At 41.8% G+C, this 16,637-nt stretch overlaps 1 protein-coding gene across 3 annotated transcripts in view; it reads right to left on the bottom strand.

The window, feature by feature from the left end:
- Nucleotides 1-9,639, bottom strand: part of sulf1 (sulfatase 1) — a 34,971-nt gene extending 25,332 nt beyond the window's left edge. For 2 of the 3 annotated variants that reach the window (XM_086306166.1, XM_086306164.1), the window contains exon 1: nucleotides 9,202-9,639. The gene's annotated coding sequence lies outside the window, so the exon portion shown is untranslated. Of the gene's footprint in view, nucleotides 1-6,978; nucleotides 7,365-9,201 lie in introns of those variants that run through there. The other variant, XM_086306165.1, reaches the window with a different exon arrangement.
- Nucleotides 9,640-16,637: the final 6,998 nt, after the last annotated feature.

Genomic DNA, 16,637 nt, shown 5'->3' on the forward strand with positions numbered 1-16,637 from the left:
CTGATATGTGAAAGTTATTATTAGGCTTCCAAATCCATCTTCTGTTATCATCACTGATTCTTTTTTGCCTCCAGAGTTCAAATTCATGTTTCCAATTTCACGATCCCTCGCAGATCATTTTCATGTCATTTTCGCAAGCCTTTCATTTTGAATGACTCATTTATTTATGTCATGTAGCGTGATATCAGCAGAACAGGCAACTTCTATACATCTGTGGAGCGAACAAGAGGTCTTTATTACTGGACAGAGTCAGAGGACTAGGGAGCACATTGTTTCTCCTTCCTCATTGTTTTGAAGGATTAGCTCTAATGACCCTTTAAATGAGCCCTTACTGTACTCATCATGGTTAAGCTGGGGGGAGAAATATTGGGCATGGATGGGAGGAACGCAGCATGCCTAGGAGTTCAAAAGGACTGAAACAAAAAGGCCACTATGGAGTTTTCAGATGCACAGCTGCCAGATACATAAAAGATGTGCAATTTTCAGATTAATGGCAATCAACACTTTTAGCACACCTCAACACCGTACTAATCTTTGCTTTCATGAGGGTATTTTTTTCTCCTACTTGTAGAAAAACAGCTCTTTTACTTGCTTTCCTACAACACATGCAGCATTGCTCGGTAATTTGGTATGTCTATACAGACAGCTGTGCTTTGTGCATCGAGTAAAGCTGAACATAATAGAGTTGCTGCTTGTGTAGCCATGCAGGGCAGCAGTATTTGGCTGGTTGGCAGTTGTGCCCTCTTGTTAGGGCCTCAAACCACACACTGCTGCGTCCTGACCCTCCTCCGACCTGAGTGGTGTTATGGCTTTGATGGTGGCTTGTTTAACCTAACCTCAGCAACCTGAGGCTACCCACACACAGGGGTTAAGAGGTGAAAGTCTGAAGAGAGAGCGAGAGAAAAAAAAAAAGAAAACAGAGGTATGAAGGCAACAAAAGTCTTGTCTGGTTGTGATTGGCCCACATTTTCATTTCATCAATGGTCTGCATCTGGCTTAAGTCGTGTTCGTTCAGGAGCGGCAGTCTATACATTTATCAGCTGTGACTGAAAAGTAGCAGATTACCCAAGAGCGCACATGAAAGACTTCTTATGTAAAAAGGCAGGATGACAGCCGAGAGTTCGCGTATCTCTAACAGCCACATGTTTGTCCACGAGCGCATGCATGCTCACAGAGGAGGATCTTGCCCAAGTTAACACAGAGAGTTTGGAGGTGAGGGGGTTCACATTCCCAAAACAAGATGCAAGTCAAACACAAACCAGATGCCATGCTCCTCTAAAGTAAATCAGTCATTCATAAAAAGGCCTTGCTATTAAGGACAATGGCCATTTCAAAGCACCTCAAATCCCCCCTTATTCCTGTTCAGTCTCTCTCTTGCTCCCTCGCTATTTGCCTAGTCCATCTCTATGGCAGCCAAGTCACAGAGGAACAATGGAGGGGAATTATAGTCCAACAGCATAGTTTGAATTCTGTAGGCTGCTCTGCGACTGTAGGCTGCATGACTTGCAATAACAGTAAAAATCATTTAATACATAGTCATTCCTCGACCATAGGAGAACTGCTGAAAGAAAGAAATAAACATCGCAGAGTCGGGATATAAAACATGCTAAACTACAGGCTGGTCTGATTAACAGATAAAGACACAATGTTTTGCACTCCTTCTTTCAGAGAGGAAAAAATGAATAAGACGAGGACTTAGATTAATATGGAGGTTTGTCCAAATATTTCTGTAATCTGAGGGAATTCAGCTGGTCTGCTGCCATGAGGGCTGACGAGGGACTTTTATACTGAGGAGAGCCTGTGTCAGGGCCTGCTGTGCCCGGCAGGCCAAGGGCAGCGCTTGTACCCATCAAGGCCCACCCGTCAGCCACACTGAGCCGACTGAAGGGGAGTTCTGTCCCAGTACATTTACTTGGCTGTGGGTAGGCACTGGGAAAAGACTCAAACCTTGGTGTTTTCAGACTCTTAACTCCATTGATTTGTTTGACCAAAATGCCCAAGTTGGTGTAAGATTTATGCAAAAATTCCAATGAGAAAACCCAAGTGCAAAGTAGTGAAGAGAGATCACTGTTCCAGCACGTTTATGGCTACAAAACCCTTTACTGTGACTGGCACAATCAGAATCTTTGTTTTGTTCAATATTAAAAACGATAAAACTTCAGATGTTTAAGCTTCCCGTTCACTGGAATGTGGTTTGTTTGGGGTACAATGCAGGCCACTTTAATGAAGAAGAATGGCCTCAATTCAGTGAAACATGAACCTGGAGTTAGTGCATTCACAGCTATTAGTTAAACCCCACATGTTTCTCTCGGACCTGGGGAGAGACCCTTTGTAGTGCCATGGCTGTCATTCCACTCCATCAATATTATGGATGCATCTTAATGTATAATTAAATGAATCCGGGTCCAAAATACTTCAAAGTGGGAATGACTTGTGGGCCCACAAGCAGCCTATTGGAAACATGAGTGGGTTTTGAGTACATTAGGAGGTAAATGATTAAAAAACACAAAAGGTCACATTTTATTTATGTATGGGTGTGTTCCCAGTCTGACGGTGGTCTGTATTTAAACATTCATATCCTCGGCTATTTAGTTCTTTGAGTCTAAACCAAGAACTTTATGTAGGCATCCATGGCAATCACTCACACACGGCTATCATACTTTCAGTAACCGGACTGGAATTTAGAAAGTTCAAGAGGCCCGTTTCTGCCTCCATGATTTAAAATTAGTGGTAATATTTAAAATCAATATATTTTATATATAACGTTATGATGTGCTGGTGCTACGCCTATTGGTAACCTCTGCTGTACCATTGTCAAAGTATATAAAACAACTGTAGGTGGAGGACGGCTGGGCAGTTTTTTCTTTCTAATCTGGTGTTTTCCTCCATGTCAGTTTAACACAGTAATTAAAACAAAGTAGTGCCACAAGTTAGCGCCTCCTTTCTCTACTGTGTTGAGCTAAGCTTAAAGAGTTCCACACATGGCACATTGCTCTGTCGAAAGAGTCTCATTAAGACTTTTGTTAATGTTCGTGTGGAAAGTCCTATTATTGTATCTGACAAATTTAGGTTAGCAAGTTAAACCAGAGACCACACCAAGTAAGCTAGCCAGGTGTTATATAATAGCATGTTATTGCCTTCGGCTTTCTTCCCCGAGGGCCTGAAGGTCGTCCTTCATCACGTCCTTATTTTAGTTTGTTTGTCTCACTGGTTTTTGGAAGCAGAGAAGAAAGTGAACAGAAGGGAAACCACTCCACTGATTTATAGTGTGATATGAAAACATGGAATCACAATCAGAGGATCAGCAACCACAGTTATATGAGCCTAAAGCAAGCATTTTCTTTTTTAAACTATTCTAAGCCATGAATGGAAACCATTAGCAACAGACGACCTCAGCTGAATGAAATAAAAACGCATTTTTTATTCCTCCAGCCACGTTCTTGTCAAAATCCACACTCCCATCAGAAACACTCTATCAGAGTACAAGTGCTCCAGAGAGTGAGAGGGAGCAGAATGAATTGCTCACTCACGGGTGGCTTTCTTGTCTCTTTGACGTGTCAAATATACCCCAGATAAATTATTTCTTTTACCACAAAAGAGAGCTATGGCAAATTGCTTCAATGGGTTTCCACTGAGGTAATTGTCAAGAATAAAGAGACTGACTTCTTTTCCATGAAATCAGCAACATGATGGCAGAGAGAGAGAAACACAGAGAGAGCCAATGCACCAAGCCTGATGGATGATTTTTGTTCCCTTATGTGAAAAGTGTGACTTTATTTTTTTCTCTTGCACTCTGTGAATACTGAAAAAACAAAGGATTTCTAAGATGGTGAATTTGTTTAATAGGAACAAATGAGCTACTCTGTCAATGTCCACTAGTTAGTAATTGACAATAAAAACAATTTAATGAAATCTTTGTTTAGAATATGCTAATTCATCAGAGTTTATTACATCTAGCTTCTAGACAGGTGACTGTAAATGAGTTTAATCTTAGAAAAACTGTTGTATTATAAATCCCCCTACTTCTGTGAAAGAGTGAAAAAGGTGGCAGCAGTTGAGAAAGGAAACTTCTATTAAATGTAGTGCGGCTCCTGGCACATGAAACTAAACACCCCCAAAATGTGAAGCATGTGGAGGCATATTTTTTGGGAATCATAGACAAACATAGATCATGGGAACCAGCCTGTGTGACCGTCAATGTCATAAACAGACTTCTCGATGACTCAGACACACCAACATGATACCACTCATAAAAATGTATTGGACTCATTGCACCTGTGCCAGTTCAGCACTCCCCCCCTCTCACCCAATCATGCCTTTGGATATGTGTGTGTGTGAACGCCGGGTATTTGGATATCATGTACTCTGTGAGTGCGTGTCATTCACTCAAACAGAGAATGAATCACTCAGACTTGAACGCAGACAGACACGTAACCTGTAATTTGTACGCAGGGGAGATCTCCTTTCCATTGCCTCTGGCTTAGTGTGTGGCTTTCCAAAGCACGCAGCAACGTCATTTGTAATTGAATTAACTTTATCCTCTCTGGCAAAATTTCCATATTTAATTCCATTGTAAATAAAGAAATAATAAAACACGATTTCGATAAAAAGATAAATTAGCTCGCACAGCGTTGAACAGGAAGCTTACCCATCCGAATCCTTCCAGGCCTTTTACTTTTGAGCCAAAAGTAGAAGAATGCAGCCACTACATCATCCAAACATGTTCAAGAGACAGCAGACAGAATCAGCTGAAGTTGCCACGGGCAACTCGAGAAAACCAAGATGACAATAATGTGAGTCATGCCATCATAGAGCTTTTCATTATAAAGCAAGTTGCTGTTCAAACACTTTAAAGATGCAGCCATTCTGCATCCACACGGCCGAGTCGTGTTGATCAAATAAGGTCAAACAGGACTGGAGGCGACCAGCAGAACACGGCCAAGTCCTCGCATATAAGCGCTTGTGCGTGTACGTACACAGAGGCAGAGGAGGGGAGAGCGCTGGCAGAAGCTGAATGTGTTTGCTCGCTCCAGGGGAGAAGGAAAGAAAGGGAGCAGAAGAGCTGAAACAAACGCATGCTGGCTTCTATTAGTCGAGCTGTAGAGCGCAATGAAGGGGTGAGGAAACATATTCATTCCCTCTGCCTCCTCCCCACCCAACAACATCCCCCCCAACCCTCCCACCCCATTATATCCATTCTGGAAAGGCGGCGGATGAAAGGGGCAACCCCCCAGTGGCAGCACTTCTCCCTCCAAACTTTCGCCGACGCATTCTGACGGCTGCTTAATTGTACGTGATACAGGCAGGATCCTTTCTCTTTCAAATCTAAAACAGATTGCTTCTCCCTGGGGAGGAGGATTATTGGACAAGAGAAATGACAAAGCAGGGACTGTCCAGCCCTCTGGGAGGTGGAGGACAGAGGGGGTGAGCTCGTGCATAGTGTGCTTATGTGTGTAAATAGCTTTTCTGTGTTTGTCTTTTGTCCTGCAAGAAGATTATGTTTGTACCCATGTGTTTCAAAAGTGCACACATTATCCAACCTCCCTGCATCTTTTTCCACTTTAAAACTCTCTCTTTCGTCCCCTCTTTATCACACATTCACACCTCCCTTTCTCTGATCTTGGCCTCTCCTTTATCTTATCCCGCTTCCACTTCCCCCTCTGTGGCTCTCTTGACCTGGCTTTCTCTTTCTCACTCTAAAGTCCATGCTGCATCTACGTGCAGTGACATCTGAACAAACGCTGCTGTGAACATTACAGAAAAAGCATTAAAACCTTCTCTCTCTCAGTCTCCCTCTCTCACCAAGGATTTACCCATTAAAGTGCACTTTTAGCCACCATTAGCAAACCCGCATTTACCCCTGTTGTGTAAATTCTCAGGCCACAATTGCACGGGCTGTCTGGGGTCATTCCTGGCTTTTGTGTCGCTGAACCACCTACTGAACATTTTCTTCATAAAACACATCTTTCCTTTTTGACTAGTCATCAAGGCAGAGGCTCGAGACAAAGGGGATGAGAGCCATAGAAAACAGTAAAGTACTGAATGTGTGTCTGGATTGCTGCTCCTTTTACGGTGTCCTAAATACCACATCAAAGGTTGGAGGGATAAGGAATTCCCTCCAATAATGAGATGGATGTAATGTTTGCATGCCCTGACCTCTCTCATTCAAATAGCAAGCTGAACAAACATATGGGGTGCTATCATGAGCTCCCAAATACCGCCTAAAAGATTTCTTTTGAGATAGGTGCCTAAAATAAAAAAATTAAAAAAAAGACTTAATTTAACGTGCACTTTGCAAATGGATCAAAACTCCATAACAATGTTTGATCAGTAAGGTCAACAAAGGAACTGGGAAAGTGGCTGACTCATCTAAAGATAGCCTTTCTGGATCCCACATAAATAAAAGCATGCCAAATGCTCACTGTTCAAATGCTGGTCATTTGCAGTGATAGGACTGTGCAATCTACACAAGCGCTACTATGCAATCAGGCTAGTATGAGGAACACTATCATTAAGTTGAAGAGATAAACAAGTTCTGGAGGAGAGAGGGTGGTTTAGGAAATCTTTTCTTAACATGCTCACACACACACAAGAGAACACACACAAACTACAGTTATACAGCACTGCTCTCTGTACTTTCCAGGGAAAAAGGGGAAAAACTAAACTAGTGTCATTCCACTGGACTTCAAAGCAAAGATGTCTCAATCCAATTAAACTGATTAAGTGCTACTTGATTCAAAATAATTATTCAATACTAGAACCTGTGTCACCACAATCCCAACTAAACTCTTTTTTAAAATAAATGACAGAATTCAGACATCTGACTCCTGTCACATAGGATCAAGTTCACAAAGCAATGCAGCATGATGAATGAGTCAGAATAGTGGCACAAAAATAACGCCATAAAAGCTCATCTAACATGGTTCTGATTTGGAGGAAGAAGTAAGGATAGAAAAGCTAAAAATACTGAGCACTCACCTGAAAGCATCTCCCCACACGCACACACACAAATGGAGAAACTTGGATCAGTATGACATTACATGTGCCTCTTTTCTCCAAAGTGACTTCCCACAGGAGCGTTACCTAAAAGTTTAAAACTGTGTTTGCATCCCGTTTAAACAGAATCTTGTTCAGTCTATTAGACTAACACACATATATGCATATTTGAGCCATTTCCACTTCCTGCAGTAATCACTCTTCCATGAATGTGTTGGCCCTGTTCATGATGAGATGGCATGCGTGTCTGGGAAATCTCTGATCCACTGCTGGTATTTAAACAGACGCACGCACTTTTGGTAGCATTCGCTTACACCCAGTCTCTCGGCATGCTTATCAGAAGAACAAATTAGCTCACTGAATACTTTCACACACATAGAGAGACACACGCACATACATCCGCAAGCAGATCTGAATGATGGCAAAGCGACTACTGGAACAACGTTTGTCTTGGCAAGCGCCTACCCCCCAGAATGTAATTATTTGCAGCAGCTGCTCATGCGCTTGTTTGTACCACAGTTAAGCTAGAAACTGTTTAAAGGATCTATCTTCTTTTCTGCGCTGGCAATAAGGCACGGCGTTTTAAAGCAGTCCAAAGCTGCTTTGCTGTGTTCCAAGTAAGTTAATCAGAATATTGAGTCTAAGCGTTGCTTGCGGATCAGTCTTGTCAGTAGCGAAAGTTTCAAGTTAAAGTTCCCCATCATTCTCCAGCCTCGCATTCAGTAATACACATGGACACTGCCAAAGTGTTGAAATGTAAGTCAGCCAGTCTACTCAAAGAACTAGATTTGAATGGGACCACAGTAAAATTTTGCCATCTAGGTCAAAAGGATAAATTCCCTGGTTTTTGCGGACTTGTAGGTGAGCACAGTGATCCAGTACACATTAAAGTCAAACCGTTCACTTGGATGGACTTCAACAATGTACCACACACACAGCAGACAGGGGCAAAATGTACTCCACATTTGGATTTTTTCTTTATTAAGAAGCTTACTCAGTTTCACTCAGTGTCCCTAATAAAATTTAAGACTGCAAAAGCAACGACAGTCGGTCATGTCTCCAGCTGATTGATTCTAACAATCAGCTCATACAAACAACTCTACAGGTCTTAAAGCAGTACTAATCACTACCTGTTGGTGGTTGTGTTAAATACTTCGAGCAACAAGCAGGAAGTGTAGCTACGGCTGGTTTACAAAGGTAAACACAAATTCACACAGCAGCAGCTTTCACCCATACAACCTTCTCTCCTCTCAGCCCAGCTGCTGTTCACACAACTTTTCACAGCTGCACAGTCTCCATTTGCAAATGCCTCATACACACACACACACACACATAATGCCTGCAGCAAGGCATAAATACTATACATCATATTCCCACTTCACTGGCAAGTTTCGCTTCTCACTTGACTTGAGCTAAATAGCTAAAGTGAGGTGCACATTCCCAGCGTCTCTCCCTCTCTGCTGAGCTTTGACAGTTTGTCCGGAAAGAACTCTTCAGCAGCTCATCCATTTAGCGCATACTGACACGATCTGCCAGAGGTGCACTCTGAATGAGATTTATGAAAAAAACTTATCTGGCCTGAAGTGAAGGAACATTAAATGCCACGCTGATTTATGGAAATGTCGAAAAAAAAAAGTGTCTTCATTTGCTATTACAGAAAAGGAAAACAATTTAAACTCAGTACTGGATTTCTGTATGATAAAAAAAAAAGACACCATTAAAATAAGAACATGATAAAATACAACCTGTAATCTTTTATAGATTGCACCATACTGACAGTTACATACTTTTAAGTGAGAGAGCAGTTTAAAATGTAATGGAGCTACCTTTCACGCTCATATAATCGGTTTCGGAAAATGAAAAATGAACTGATGAACGCTCATGTTTTGGGGGAAAAAATGACATTAATGGAATGTGCTGCCTTCTAATCCCTTGAGACGGAGGAATTTGCGACCGAGGGAATTCCTGTCATTCACAGGGAAAACTATGAGATCCTGCACACACTGAGCTGCTGTACGGGCAGCACAGACAGGCTGCAGGAACAGCGCAGCTCACAAGTCCAGACTTACTGAGTTATACCTGACTCCTGAACTGTAATGTGAATCAGAAATTTACTGCTAAATGAACAACAACATGCACGCTCTGCAAAAGAACTGGAAACCTGACAAAAAAAGAAGTGAAAGAGTAAAAAAAGTTGTACAGTACCTGGAAGGCAGGAGAGAAAAGTGCTGGCTGACTGAGAGGCAAGGATACGATTCCTCTCAGTTTTATCCCCACGCTTCTTGACCAGATCTGCCTTTGCTCATGGAGGGGTTTGTATCTTCGTGCTGGGACTTGGTTTCAAGAGTAGGGGGGACCACACAGCTCCTGGAAGACAACCTCTCTCCTCTAATCCTCTCCCCAATGTGATGACACTCTCTAACCTCGACCATCTGTTGAAACACGTCCCAAAGCAGTCAGCACCACGCTGTGTCAAGAACCCCACTCCCCTGCCCAATCACAGACCGGCTGCTGGGTGGCTCCTCGCTGCCAGGAGGCAGGGACAAGGACACAGCACAGCGCAGAGGGAGACACACACACACGCACAGTCGGTCACACCACTGCCTCCACCCCACACTCACACAGACACTCTACGAGATGAGAGCAAGAAAACCCCCCAGTCATCGTAACCTGAGAGGCAGAGTAGGATGGGGAGAGTGAGTGGAGGAGGAAGGGGAGGGGAGCAAGCAAGAGAGAGCAAGGGAGGGGAGAGAGGGTGAGAGAGAGGGGCACATGCTTAAGAGCTAAAGTAGGGAAGATAGAGAGATACAATTTGTATCTTTCACATTATGTTGCTGGCAATGTCGCTTAAATAACAATCCCTCCGCCCAATTCCTCTCCCTGGATCTATAGCGCATGTGGTCTAAAGAAATAATACTTTTCAAAAAATGCAATAAAATTCTATATTGGCTCCGAGGTGGGAATGCTGTTGGCACTAAACTGTTACATCTGCAAGCGTAGAAGCGCAGGCAGCAGCCCTCACACCTTAGTGTGTTAACTCCTTACATCCCCCGGCCACATTCCAACCCTTCACCACCTATTGCCTTAAGTTAGGAAAGAGGGCAGAGGGGAATACACTAAAATGACAAAGCTAAGGGAAAGAGTAAGATAAGGAGAAAAGAGATAAGCGACGTCTAGATATTTTTGACTAGATGATGGCCAGCTGTTTAAGCAAACACCTTTGACGATCAGTCTTTCGATGGCAACACAATTACTACTCAGTTTCCTAAACAAATCAATCCAATTCTCAGTTTACTCAAAACACGAGGAGCGTTAGGTGAGAAAGGTTGTCATGTTCATCAGTTGGTTGAACTGCTGTCCTACTCATTGATCCATTAAAAAGGGATTATGAGACCCTAATGATATTCAGGGATAAATTCAAAGGCAAGCACTAATGAGGTGATGCCCGTTTGATATGCAACAGCATCATCATGTGTTAATCAGAGTGGGGAAACGGCAAAGAAAGGCTTGTGAGTGATTCATTTACATTACATAAGCACGAGCAGCATACACACAATGCCCTCTGTTTGAAGTTGTCAGACAGGTATTAATCAAAAGTTTGAGTGCCACTTTCCAACTTCCCTTGATAATGAGTCATTTGGTGGGGGAGGGTGTGTGTGTGTGGGGGGGGGGGGTTAATACCTAAAAGAAAGTTTCACCTTATTGTGTAACAGTCCCAAATCTGTATCAGCTTTATATTTTAATGTTATTTTACTGCACAAACCCACACAGAGTGACTTTTTTCAGTGGATGCTACTAGTTATCTCCCCTGCAGGTTTGCATTAAGCTAAACAAGCCCTAGACATGTAATGCTCTTCCCGGCACCGACTGATGTTTGAAACACGGGCAGTGGTGAGACAGAGCAAGAGCCTGAGGGGGGAACGAGCTCAAATTAGATTAACTAAATTTACAAAGACTGTCCCCAGCCCCTGCTGCACGGTTACACACATCCCAACCCACACCTACAACCCCAAGCCCCCATTCTCACGGCCGAGAGGTTTCAAAAGGGCCTTCAGGCAGGACAGGGGCGACCAAATCTCTTTACTGGATTAAAGATGGCTGCCCCACTAGGGGAGAGGGGCTGTTTTTATACAAGCTGAGCACATCTGTAAACATCTTAAAAGGTGTGTTTCTGTGAAGAAAACATCCAGAGTCTTATCCACGGCTATTCAAACTTTCAAAAAGGTAGAAAATGGTCAATGGTTTATGCAAACAAGCTAACCATTTTGCATGACCGCCATTAATCTCCATTTTCCATTTTCACTTCCGCTGATGGACACAAGGGCAACAAAAGCGAGGGCAGGGGGAGGTCTATAAAACGGCCTCATCTTATGAATGACTGAATGACCTGCAGGGGGGCAACATGGTCCTCTGGTAACCCCTATTCACTCTCCTTCTCCCTATCCTGACTGCACAAATAATTCACCAAGCACATCAGCGGGGACATCAGGCACATAAATTACCTTTAAGATGAGTTGTTTTCTCTTATTTTATACTTATCTTATTAGGTACCTCTTGTCTCTTGTGCAAGCTTTGCTCTCAAACTGAATCCAAGCCTCTTCTGACCTCAGGCTCACTTCCCCCCTTTTCCTCAGAGCTTTCCAGCCATCAGTTGGGTTTGCAGGTGCAGGCACAGCCCAGTGTGGGGGGGCTCCTCGGTTCACTAGCTCCATTTTCTATGGTTGAATGAGATATATAGGGGTGTCATAGCTGTGATTCTGCCTCTGTGCCAGTATAAAGTGCTACGCTCAAGCTGAGAGGTGGGGGGGATTGGGCAGACATGAGGTCATTTTGTCTTGTTTTATAAAGTATTTTCAAACCATTCTAACCTCCAACTGTACTACAGTAGTGTCATGCAAGATGACATGCACAGCTGGTCAATAAAGTGCAGAAGAATTAAAGAGAGCAGAGGGCAGAGGGGATATAAATACGTGATAGACAAAAGGCAAGAAGGTCTAAGGGAAAAAATAGAAAGTTAAAGTCATTGTGCAGTGAACGTTAAATACATACCCCACACATATGGAAGAATCTCACCTGATACCCACACTAGCAGTGCCATGGAAAAGGTCAAGAACCGGTACCAGACATGAGAGAGACATGGCAAAGCAATCTGAACTAAAACTGATGATGTCAGAAGGGAAATAACTTCTTATACATCATTTGGGGCAAACTTTAAAAATTTTTTTTATCAGATTTGACTGGTAATTTTAAATTCCAGAGGCCATTAAAATTCAAGTTAATTTAGATAATGCTTTAACATGATTGCTCACACAACGCTGGATTTAGACCTTTGCTGTAAACCGACTTAGTAACTTATGAGGTAACTGGAAACCCCTTTTACCCTAAGCGGTAAGCTTCCACGTAGCGTCACGTGCACCTCCTGAAAAGTGCAACTACATGTCAACACAGCCCGCAAATATTGTGATATTATTTCTTCTGCAGTTTAGAATTTATCACTTAGAGAATAACAATTACTGTCTCAATATAAAGATGAATAATAATAGTGTAAATATAAGGACTCACAAATGTCAGCAAATTCCTGGGGGGAGATTGCTGAAGCTACCAAAATGGTCGTGAGGGAATGTACGAATAAGTAAAAAAACCTGAGGGACAAATGTGTTTGCCTCTGGAAAGGAAAAAACTGACCACAAAAAAGAGCCGGGACCCAGGAGGCAAAAAAGCCCCCAAACATGAAACATCGGAACAAGGCCACACAGTATTTAACACGTAAACACATACAAGCACAAATGTAAGCAATGACATCGGCCCCTTACATTAGTCTCCACAAAACTCCCCGGGGAATTCTATACCAGAGGTAAGTGGCCAGCGGGGTTTATTAAGAAGGCTACCGAGCGGCAAGGCTTGCATTTGAAAGTATTTGTTGCTACTGAATTGGTCAGAGGAGCAGATAAACTAACAGTACTCCAGTGTTCATTTGTGCAATATTGTTGGGAGATGGGATGCTGTGTAAAATGAAAAAAGACAAGGACTTGCTTATTTTAGCAAGAAAATACCAAACTACATCATTCACGTAAATAAATCAGCATGGCTAATTATTAAGCTAAATTGACGTGGCTGCACTCAACAACAACATTTGCAGTATTTTCTGTTTCATTATGAGTCAAATAAATGTTACGATTTTTTAAGCAGCACAATTCCAACACCCTGCAAGAATAAGACAACACCTCCTGTTCAAAACGAAAACGATTTGTCTCATTTTTCTTCTGCTCAAATAAAGAAAGTGATTGAAAAAGAGCATCTGAGATGTTCTCACTTAATGCATAAAGTTTAAAATCAGTAAATACTATTTTTGTTTAGATTTTCTACAGCTTCCTAACAATTTCTTATATAAAAAAAAAAAAAGAGTTTCGATGTCACATGTAATAAAAATTCTACAAAGGCTCTGATAATTCTTGTTGGCTATAAAGCCATGGAAGTTAGCACAGGTCAATTTTTAACATCAGTCATACAGTACAGGGAGTGCAGAATTATTAGGCAAGTTGTATTTTTGAGGAATAATTTTATTATTGAACAACAACCATGTTCTCAATGAACCCAAAAAACTCATTAATATCAAAGCTGAATGTTTTTGGAAGCAGTTTTTAGTTTGTTTTTAGTTTTAGCTATTTTAGGGGGATATCTGTGTGTGCAGGTGACTATTACTGGGCATAATTATTAGGCAACTTAACAAAAAACAAATATATACCCATTTCAATTATTTATTTTTACCAGTGAAACCAATATAACATCTCCACATTCACAAATATACATTTCTGACATTCAAAAACAAAACAAAAACAAATCAGCGACCAATATAGCCACCTTTCTTTGCAAGGACACTCAAAAGCCTGCCATCCATGGATTCTGTCAGTGTTTTGATCTGTTCACCATCAACATTGCGTGCAGCAGCAACCACAGCCTCCCAGACACTGTTCAGAGAGGTGTACTGTTTTCCCTCCTTGTAAATCTCACATTTGATGATGGACCACAGGTTCTCAATGGGGTTCAGATCAGGTGAACAAGGAGGCCATGTCATTAGTTTTTCTTCTTTTATACCCTTTCTTGCCAGCCACGCTGTGGAGTACTTGGACGCGTGTGATGGAGCATTGTCCTGCATGAAAATCATGTTTTTCTTGAAGGATGCAGACTTCTTCCTGTACCACTGCTTGAAGAAGGTGTCTTCCAGAAACTGGCAGTAGGACTGGGAGTTGAGCTTGACTCCATCCTCAACCCGAAAAGGCCCCACAAGCTCATCTTTGATGATACCAGCCCAAACCAGTACTCCACCTCCACCTTGCTGGCGTCTGAGTCGGACTGGAGCTCTCTGCCCTTTACCAATCCAGCCACGGGCCCATCCATCTGGCCCATCAAGACTCACTCTCATTTCATCAGTCCATAAAACCTTAGAAAAACCAGTCTTGAGATATTTCTTGGCCCAGTCTTGACGTTTCAGCTTGTGTGTCTTGTTCAGTGGTGGTCGTCTTTCAGCCTTTCTTACCTTGGCCATGTCTCTGAGTATTGCACACCTTGTGCTTTTGGGCACTCCAGTGATGTTGCAGCTCTGAAATATGGCCAAACTGGTGGCAAGTGGCATCTTGGCAGCTGCACGCTTGACTTTTCTCAGTTCATGGGCAGTTATTTTGCGCCTTGGTTTTTCCACACGCTTCTTGCGACCCTGTTGACTGTCTTGAATGAAACGCTTGATTGTTCGATGATCACGCTTCAGAAGCTTTGCAATTTTGAGACTGCTGCATCCCTCTGCAAGATATCTCACTATTTTTGACTTTTCTGAGCCTGTCAAGTCCTTCTTTTGACCCATTTTGCCAAAGGAAAGGACGTTGCCTAATAATTATGCACACCTGATATAGGGTGTTGATGTCATTAGACCACACCCCTTATCATTACAGAGATGCACATCACCTAATATGCTTAATTGGTAGTAGGCTTTCGAGCCTATACAGCTTGGAGTAAGACAACATGCATGAAGAGGATGATGTGGACAAAATACTCATTTGCCTAATAATTCTGCACTCCCTGTATAGAGAAATTTGTTTGGATGCAAACGTTCTATTTCACTGCATGTAGCAGATAAAAAAAAGGCTGTTCCTGCAAACATCAAAGGTGACACCTATTCTTCCAAACCCATTGTAAATTAAGCTAACAAGCAGCGCTGCAGACAACAAGAATCCACACACTGACGCATTATGAACTCATTTACAGGAACCTGACTGAGTGTGATGGTGATGGGACTAAGAGGTCTTTTCATAATAGCACCCATTAACAGGTTTCAATCAAATGCCACATATGCCATCTCCTCTCTGGCAGATGTTTACATGACATAACATGTAATAGGTCACAATCAAACACACTGTTATGTTTGGATAATCTAATCTTCAGGTTAGAACATGACAGATTAGTTCAGAGTAGCTCATTCATTTTCATTCACGGAGACAAGTCGTTTCCAAAAACAACTCTTCTTATACTGTGCGGTCAGGCAATGATCAATTAGATTTCCATACAAATTTCCATCCATTTTCTTAGTATTGGTACTAATAAAAATGTAAAAAATACCTACTAACTACTGCATACGAGTTCTGAATTAACACCTCCCAAAGTATTTCTTTGTAATAAGGGAAATGACTTGGCTCTTACAAGCTACCCTCAATTAATCCCTAAATCATATTCTTATTCTTCTATTTAGTATGTAAAGTATTTTATGTACAGAGTTAAGAAAAACAATAAAATTCACTGACAGTGCAGAGGGAACAGCAGAAATTTCACAGACCACCCACAAAGCTTTTTTTTTTCTGTAAGTAGGATTAGGACCTTTCAAGGGCTTCTGAAAAGCAAGAAAACAGATAGCAAGACAAATCAATACTATCACAGTTCTGATCTGGTAAACCACAGGATGACGGAAATGTATTTGGGATGGCCTTAAGGTTCGGTAAGTGGCTGGGAACCAGTGCTGTAAACCATGAGATACAGAGAAGAGATACTGATCAATCTCCCTGGGTCAAAGTAAGATGAAAGCTAAGACAATGGTTATCATGTACTCACCAGGTTTCACAGGCAAAGCCCAAGGGACTTTTGACAATGAATTAATGTTAACTAACTATTAATGTCAACTAGTTAATTAACTTTTTTTTCTTTTGTGTTTTTAAGCAAGTGAAAAAAAGTAGCTCAGGCATGTAAAGTTTATAGAATTATAATGATTTCAATTACACAAGTTTAAAACTTCATGCAAAAATGAAATTATTGCATTTTTGCCACATTCTCAGTCCCATATTTTGTCCTGTCCTCTTGGAAATCCATCTAACATAATACATCTTTCATACAGTGCCATTTATTATGAAATAATCCAAGAGCATAACATGCTGTTGCAAAGCTCACCTTTGCAACTTTTTATCATCCTGGTGTAGATCATGCATCAGTCTGACATTGAAACTCACACACCAGCATTTTCATGTTTTGGTACTTTCCACAATGAGACGGTGGCATCCAGGTAGATTTGGAACTATGCAGATTTTTCCCTCTAATAAAACATCCAACTCTCGCTTCTTGTTCATGTTATAAGTTTGGCTTTGGCTCTTAATTCAAAGCTG

Source organism: Aulonocara sp. 'chitande type north' Nkhata Bay, linkage group LG9 (genome assembly GCF_057382095.1).
Source record: "Aulonocara sp. 'chitande type north' Nkhata Bay isolate Kocher_YH1m ecotype deep benthic linkage group LG9, A_spYH_male_GT1.1, whole genome shotgun sequence".
NCBI classification, from domain to species: Eukaryota; Metazoa; Chordata; class Actinopteri; order Cichliformes; family Cichlidae; genus Aulonocara; species Aulonocara sp. 'chitande type north' Nkhata Bay.